Source organism: Diabrotica undecimpunctata, unplaced genomic scaffold, assembly GCF_040954645.1.
Source record: "Diabrotica undecimpunctata isolate CICGRU unplaced genomic scaffold, icDiaUnde3 ctg00000573.1, whole genome shotgun sequence".
NCBI classification, from domain to species: domain Eukaryota; kingdom Metazoa; phylum Arthropoda; class Insecta; order Coleoptera; family Chrysomelidae; genus Diabrotica; species Diabrotica undecimpunctata.
The window spans coordinates 1,830,001-1,838,163 of record NW_027311888.1 but is presented as its reverse complement, the minus strand read 5'-3'; positions in this window follow the sequence as shown (position 1 = coordinate 1,838,163).

Below are 8,163 nucleotides of genomic sequence, written 5' to 3'. Positions count from 1 at the left end.
GTGTGTAAGTGTGTGTGTGTATGTATGTGTGTGTCCATTCGGCTCGCAGAGATTAGAATACGGCCGAGGCAAGAAGGCCCTGCCTGTCGTAAGCGGCAACTAATTGGTAGGAGTCGAGAGGTGAAGAGTGTGTGTGTGTGTGTGCGTGTTTGCGTGTGTGTGCGTGTGTGCGTGCGTGTGTGTGTGAGTGTGTGTGTGTCCGTTCGGCTTGCAGAGATAAGAATACGGCCGAAACAAGAAGGCCCTGCCTGTCGTAAGTGGCGACTAATGAGTAGGAGTCGAGAGGTGAAAAGTGTTTTTGTGTGTGTGCGTGTGTGTGCGTGTGTGCGTGCTTGTGTGTGTGATGTGTCCGTTCGGCTTGCAGAGATAAGAATACGGCCGAGGCAAGAAGGCCCTGCCTGTCGTAAGTGGCGACTAATTGGTAAGAGTCGAGAGGTGAAGAGTGTATGTGTGTGTGTGTGTGCGTGTGTGGGTGTGTGTGTGTGTTTGTGCGTGTGTAAGTGTGTGTGTGTATGTATGTGTGTGTCCATTCGGCTCGCAGAGATTAGAATACGGCCGAGGCAAGAAGGCCATGCCTGTCGTAAGAGGCAACTAATGGGTAGGAGTCGAGAGGTGAAAGGTGTTTTTGTGTGTGTGCGTGTGTGTGCGTGTGTGCGTGCTTGTGTGTGTGAGTGTGTATGTGTCCGTTCGGCTTGCAGAGATAAGAATCCGGCCGAGGCAAGAATGCCCTGCTTGTTGTAAGTGGCGACTAATTGGTAGGAGTCGAGAGGTGAAGAGTGTATGTGTGTGTGTGCGTATGTGCGTGTGTGTGTGCGTGTGTGAGTGTGTGTGTCCAGTCGGCTCGCAGTGATAAGGACACGTCTGTGCCAAGAAGTCCCTGCCTGTCGTAAGCGGCGACTAATGCGTAGGAGTCGAGAGGTGAAGAGTGTATATGTGTAAGTGCGTTTGAGCGTGTGTGTGCGTGTGTGAGTGTGTGTGTGTGTCCGGTCGGCTCTCAGAGATAAGAACACGGCCGTGGCAAGAAGGCCCTGCCTGTTGTAAGAGGCGACTAATGGGTAGGAGTCGAGAGGTGAAGAGTGTATGTGTGTGTGAGTGTGCGTGTGTGTGCGTGTGTGAGTGTGTGTGTGTATTTGTGTGTGTGAGTGTGTGTGTGTCCAGTCGGCTCGCAGAGATAAGAACACGGCCGTGGCAAGAAGGCCCTGCCTGTCGTAAGAGGCGTCTAATGGGTAGGAGTCGAGAGGTGAAGAGTGTATTTGTGTGTGAGTGTGCGTGTGTGCCTGTGTGTGCGTGTGTGAGTGTGTGTGTGTATTTGTGTGTGTGAGTGTGTGTGTCCAGTCGGCTCGCAGAGATAAGAACACGGCCGTGGCAAAAAGGCCCTGCCTGTCGTAAGGAGGCGACTAGAGGGTAGGAGTCGAGTGGTGAAGAGTGTATATGTGTGTGCGTATGTGCGTGTGTGTGCGTGTGTGTGAGTATGTGTGTGTATGTGTGTGTGTATGTGTGTGTATCCCTTCGGCTCGCAGAGATAAGCCTACGTCCGTGGCAAGAAGGCCATGCTTGCTGTAAGGAGCGACTAATGGGTAGGAGTCGAGAGGTGAAGCGTGTATGTGTGTGTATGTGTGTATGTGTGCAAGTGTGTGTGTGTGTGTGTCCGTTCGGTTTGCAGAGATAGGTAATCGTCCGTGGCAAGAAGGCCCTGCCTGTCTTAAGAGGCGACTAATGAATAGGAGTCGAGAGGTGAAGAGTGTGTGCGTGTGCGTGTGCGTGCGTGTGCGTGTGTAAGTGTTTGTGTATGTGTGTGTGTGTCTGTTTGGCTTGCAGAGATAAGAATACGGCCAAGGCAAGAAGGCCCTGCCTCTTGTAATGGGCGACTAATAAGTAGGAGTCGAGAGGTGGAGAGTGTAAGTGTGTGTGTGCGTGTGTGCGTGTGTGTGCGTGTGTGAGTATGTGTGTGTGTTAGTTCGGCTTGCAGAAATAAGAACACGACCGAGGCAAGCAGGCCCTGCCTATCGTAAGAGGCGACTAATAGGTAGGAGTCGAGAGGTGAAGAGTGTATGTGTGTGTGTGCGTGTGTGCGTGTGTGTGCGTGTGTGAGTATGTGTGTGTGTCTGTTTGGCTTGCAGAGATAAGAATACGGCCGAGGCAAGAAGGCCTTTCCTCTTGTAAGGGGCGACTAATAGGTAGGATTAGAGAGGTGAAGAATGTATGTGTGTGTGCGTGTGTGCGTGTTTGTGTGTGTGTGAGTGTATGTGTGTGTGCGTGTGTGCGTGTGTGTGCGTGTGTGAGTATGTGTGTGTGTTAGTTCGGCTTGCAGAGATAAGAGCACGACCGAGGCAAGAAAGCCCTGCCTATCGTAAGAGGCGACTAATAGGTAGGAGTCGAGAGGTGAAGAGTGTATGTGTGTGTGTGCGTGTGTGCGTGTGTGTGCGTGTGAGCGTGCGTGTGTGTGTGAGTGTGTGTGTGTCCGTTCGGCTTGCAGGGATAAGAATACGGCCGAGGCAAGAAGGCACTGCCTGTCGTAAGTGGCGACTAATTGGTAGGAGTCGAGAGGTGAAGAGTGTATGTGTGTGTGTGCGTGTTTGCGTGTGTGTGCGTGTGTGCGTGCGTGTGTGTGTGAGTGTGTGTGTGTCCGTTCGGCTTGCAGAGATAAGAATACGGCCGAAACAAGAAGGCCCTGCCTGTCGTAAGTGGCGACTAATGAGTAGGAGTCGAGAGGTGAAGAGTGTATGTGTGTGTGTGTGCGTGTGTGCGTGTATGTGTGCGTGTGTGAGTGTGTGTGTCCGGTCGGCTCGCAGTGATAAGGACACGTCCGTGCCAAGAAGGCCCTGCCTGTCGTAAGCGGCAACTAATTGGTAGGAGTCGAAAGGTGAAAAGTGTTTTTGTGTGTGTGCGTGTGTGTGCGTGTGTGCGTGCTTGTGTGTGTGAGTGTGTATGTGTCCGTTCGGCTTGCAGAGATAAGAATACGGCCGAGGCAAGAAGGCCCTGCCTGTCGTAAGTGGCGACTTATTGGTAGGAGTCGAGAGGTGAAGAGTGTATGTGTGTGTGTGTGCGTGTGTGGGTGTGTGTGTTTGTGCGTGTGTAAGTGTGTGTGTGTATGTATGTGTGTGTCCATTCGGCTCGCAGAGATTAGAATACGGCCGAGGCAAGAAGGCCCTGCCTGTCGTAAGCGGCAACTAATTGGTAGGAGTCGAAAGGTGAAAAGTGTTTTTGTGTGTGTGCATGTGTGTGCGTGTGTGCGTGCGTGTGTGTGTGAGTGTGTATGTGTCCGTTCGGCTTGCAGAGATAAGAATACGGCCGAGGCAAGAAGGCCCTGCCTGTCGTAAGTGGCGACTAATTGGTAGGAGTCGAGAGGTGAAAAGTGTTTTTGTGTGTGTGCGTGTGTGTGCGTGTGTGCGTGCTTGTGTGTGTGAGTGTGCATGTGTCCGTTCGGCTTGCAGAGATAAAAATACGGCCAAGGCAAGAAGGCCCTGCCTGTCGTAAGTGGCAACTAATTGGTAGGAGTCGAGAGGTGAAGAGTGTATGTGTGTGTGTGTGCGTGTGTGGGTGTGTGTGTGTGTTTGTGCGTGTGTAAGTGTGTGTGTGTGTATGTATGTGTGTGTCCATTCGGCTCGCAGAGATTAGATTACGGCCGAGGCAAGAAGGCCCTGCCTGTCGTAAGTGGCGACTAATTGGTAGGAGTCGAGAGGTGAAAAGTGTTTTTGTGTGTGTGCGTGTGTGTGCGTGTGTGCGTGCTTGTGTGTGTGAGTGTGTATGTGTCCGTTCGGCTTGCAGAGATGGAAATACGGCCAAGGCAAGAATGCCCTGCCTGTCGTAAGTGGCGACTAATTGGTAGGAGTCGAGAGGTGAAGAGTGTATTTGTGTGTGTGCGTGTGTGCGTGCGTGTGTGTGTGAGTGTGTATGTGTCCGTTCGGCTTGCAGTGATAAGAATACAGCCGAGGCAAGAAGGCCCTGCCTGTCGTAAGTGGCGACTAATTGGTAGGAGTCGAGAGGTGAAAAGTGTTTTTGTGTGTGTGCGTGTGTGTGCGTGTGTGTGTGAGTGTGTATGTGTCCGTTCGGCTTGCAGTGATAAGAATACGGCCGAGGCAAGAAGGCCCTGCCTGTCGTAAGTGGCGACTAATTGGTAGGAGTCGAGAGGTGAAAAGTGTTTTTGTGTGTGTGCGTGTGTGTGCGTGTGTGCGTGCTTGTGTGTGTGATGTGTCCGTTCGGCTTGCAGAGATAAGAATACGGCCGAGGCAAGAAGGCCCTGCCTGTCGTAAGTGGCGACTAATTGGTAAGAGTCGAGAGGTGAAGAGTGTATGTGTGTGTGTGTGTGCGTGTGTGGGTGTGTGTGTGTGTTTGTGCGTGTGTAAGTGTGTGTGTGTATGTATGTGTGTGTCCATTCGGCTCGCAGAGATTAGAATACGGCCGAGGCAAGAAGGCCATGCCTGTCGTAAGAGGCAACTAATGGGTAGGAGTCGAGAGGTGAAAGGTGTTTTTGTGTGTGTGCGTGTGTGTGCGTGTGTGCGTGCTTGTGTGTGTGAGTGTGTATGTGTCCGTTCGGCTTGCAGAGATAAGAATCCGGCCGAGGCAAGAATGCCCTGCTTGTTGTAAGTGGCGACTAATTGGTAGGAGTCGAGAGGTGAAGAGTGTATGTGTGTGTGTGCGTATGTGCGTGTGTGTGTGCGTGTGTGAGTGTGTGTGTCCAGTCGGCTCGCAGTGATAAGGACACGTCTGTGCCAAGAAGTCCCTGCCTGTCGTAAGCGGCGACTAATGCGTAGGAGTCGAGAGGTGAAGAGTGTATGTGTGTAAGTGCGTTTGAGCGTGTGTGTGCGTGTGTGAGTGTGTGTGTGTGTCCGGTCGGCTCTCAGAGATAAGAACACGGCCGTGGCAAGAAGGCCCTGCCTGTCGTAAGAGGCGACTAATGGGTAGGAGTCGAGAGGTGAAGAGTGTATGTGTGTGTGAGTGTGCGTGTGTGTGCGTGTGTGAGTGTGTGTGTGTATTTGTGTGTGTGAGTGTGTGTGTGTCCAGTCGGCTCGCAGAGATAAGAACACGGCCGTGGCAAGAAGGCCCTGCCTGTCGTAAGAGGCGTCTAATGGGTAGGAGTCGAGAGGTGAAGAGTGTATTTGTGTGTGAGTGTGCGTGTGTGCCTGTGTGTGCGTGTGTGAGTGTGTGTGTGTATTTGTGTGTGTGAGTGTGTGTGTCCAGTCGGCTCGCAGAGATAAGAACACGGCCGTGGCAAAAAGGCCCTGCCTGTCGTAAGGAGGCGACTAGAGGGTAGGAGTCGAGTGGTGAAGAGTGTATATGTGTGTGCGTATGTGCGTGTGTGTGCGTGTGTGTGAGTATGTGTGTGTATGTGTGTGTGTATGTGTGTGTATCCCTTCGGCTCGCAGAGATAAGCCTACGTCCGTGGCAAGAAGGCCATGCTTGCTGTAAGGAGCGACTAATGGGTAGGAGTCGAGAGGTGAAGCGTGTATGTGTGTGTATGTGTGTATGTGTGCAAGTGTGTGTGTGTGTGTGTCCGTTCGGTTTGCAGAGATAGGTAATCGTCCGTGGCAAGAAGGCCCTGCCTGTCTTAAGAGGCGACTAATGAATAGGAGTCGAGAGGTGAAGAGTGTGTGCGTGTGCGTGTGCGTGCGTGTGCGTGTGTAAGTGTTTGTGTATGTGTGTGTGTGTCTGTTTGGCTTGCAGAGATAAGAATACGGCCAAGGCAAGAAGGCCCTGCCTCTTGTAATGGGCGACTAATAAGTAGGAGTCGAGAGGTGGAGAGTGTAAGTGTGTGTGTGCGTGTGTGCGTGTGTGTGCGTGTGTGAGTATGTGTGTGTGTTAGTTCGGCTTGCAGAAATAAGAACACGACCGAGGCAAGCAGGCCCTGCCTATCGTAAGAGGCGACTAATAGGTAGGAGTCGAGAGGTGAAGAGTGTATGTGTGTGTGTGCGTGTGTGCGTGTGTGTGTGCGTGTACGAGTATGTGTGTGTGTCTGTTTGGCTTGCAGAGATAAGAATACGGCCGAGGCAAGAAGGCCTTTCCTCTTGTAAGGGGCGACTAATAGGTAGGATTAGAGAGGTGAAGAATGTATGTGTGTGTGCGTGTGTGCGTGTTTGTGTGTGTGTGAGTGTATGTGTGTGTGCGTGTATGCGTGCGTGTGTGCGTGTGTGTGTGTGTGAGTGTGTGTGTGTATGTTTGTGTGTGTGTGTCCCTTCGCTCGCAGAGATAAGAAAAAAGCGGTGGCAAGAAGGCCATGCCTGTCGTAAGAGGCGACTAATGGATAGGAGTCGAGAGGTGGAGAGTGTGTGCGTGTGCGTGTGCGTGTGCGTGTGCGTGTGTGTGTGTGTGCGTGTGTGTGTGTGTGTCCGTTTGGCTTGCAGAGATAAGAACACGGCCGTGGCAAGATGTCCCTGCCTGTCGTAAGAGGAGAATAATGGGTAGGAGTCGAGAGGTGAAGAGTGTATGTGTGTGTGTGTGTGCGTGTGTGCGTGCGTGTGTTAGTGTGTGTGTGTATGTGTGTGTGTCAGTGTGTGTGTGTGTCCTGTCGGCTCGCAGAGATGAGAACACGGCCGTGGCAAGAAGGCACTGCCTGTCGTTAAGAGGCGACTAACGGGTAGTAGTCGAGAGGTGAAGAGTGTATGTGTGTGTGTGTGCGTGTGTGTGTGTGTGTGCGTGTGTGTGTGTGTATGTGTGTCTGTTTGGCTTGCAAAGATAAGAATACGGCCGAGGCAAGAAGGCCTTGCCTCTTGTAAGGGGCGACTAATAAGTAGGAGTCGAGAGGTGAAGAGTGTATGTGTGTATGCGTGTGTGCGTGTGTGTGCGTGTGTGAGTATGTGTGTGTGTTAGTTCGGCTTGCAGAGATAAGAGCACGACCGAGGCAAGAAAGCCCTGCCTATCGTAAGAGGCGACTAATAGGTAGGAGTCGAGAGGTGAAGAGTGTATGTGTGTGTGTGCGTGTGTGCGTGTGTGTGCGTGTGAGCGTGCGTGTGTGTGTGAGTGTGTGTGTGTCCGTTCGGCTTGCAGGGATAAGAATACGGCCGAGGCAAGAAGGCACTGCCTGTCGTAAGTGGCGACTAATTGGTAGGAGTCGAGAGGTGAAGAGTGTATGTGTGTGTGTGCGTGTTTGCGTGTGTGTGCGTGTGTGCGTGCGTGTGTGTGTGAGTGTGTGTGTGTCCGTTCGGCTTGCAGAGATAAGAATACGGCCGAAACAAGAAGGCCCTGCCTGTCGTAAGTGGCGACTAATGAGTAGGAGTCGAGAGGTGAAGAGTGTATGTGTGTGTGTGTGCGTGTGTGCGTGTATGTGTGCGTGTGTGAGTGTGTGTGTCCGGTCGGCTCGCAGTGATAAGGACACGTCCGTGCCAAGAAGGCCCTGCCTGTCGTAAGCGGCAACTAATTGGTAGGAGTCGAAAGGTGAAAAGTGTTTTTGTGTGTGTGCGTGTGTGTGCGTGTGTGCGTGCTTGTGTGTGTGAGTGTGTATGTGTCCGTTCGGCTTGCAGAGATAAGAATACGGCCGAGGCAAGAAGGCCCTGCCTGTCGTAAGTGGCGACTTATTGGTAGGAGTCGAGAGGTGAAGAGTGTATGTGTGTGTGTGTGCGTGTGTGGGTGTGTGTGTGTTTGTGCGTGTGTAAGTGTGTGTGTGTATGTATGTGTGTGTCCATTCGGCTCGCAGAGATTAGAATACGGCCGAGGCAAGAAGGCCATGCCTGTCGTAAGAGGCAACTAATGGGTAGGAGTCGAGAGGTGAAAAGTGTTTTTGTGTGTGTGCATGTGTGTGTGAGTGTGTATGTGTCCGTTCGGCTTGCAGAGATAAGAATACGGCCGAGGCAAGAATGCCCTGCCTGTCGTAAGTGGCGACTAATTGGTAGGAGTCGAGAGGTGAAGAGTGTATATGTGTGTGTGCGTGTGTGCGTGGGTGTGTGCGTGTGTGAGTGTGTGTGTCCGGTCGGCTCGCAGTGATAAGGACACGTCCGTGCCAAGAAGGCCCTGCCTGTCGTAAGCGGCGACTAATGCGTAGGAGTCGAGAGGTGAAGAGTGTATGTGTGTAAGTGCGTGTGAGCGTGTGTGTGCGTGTGTGAGTGTGTGTGTGTGTCCGGTCGGCTCTCAGATATAAGAACACGGCCGTGGCAAGAAGGCCCTGCCTGTCGTAATAGGCGACTAATGGGTAGGGGTCGAGAGGTGAAGAGTGTATGTGTGTGTGAGTGT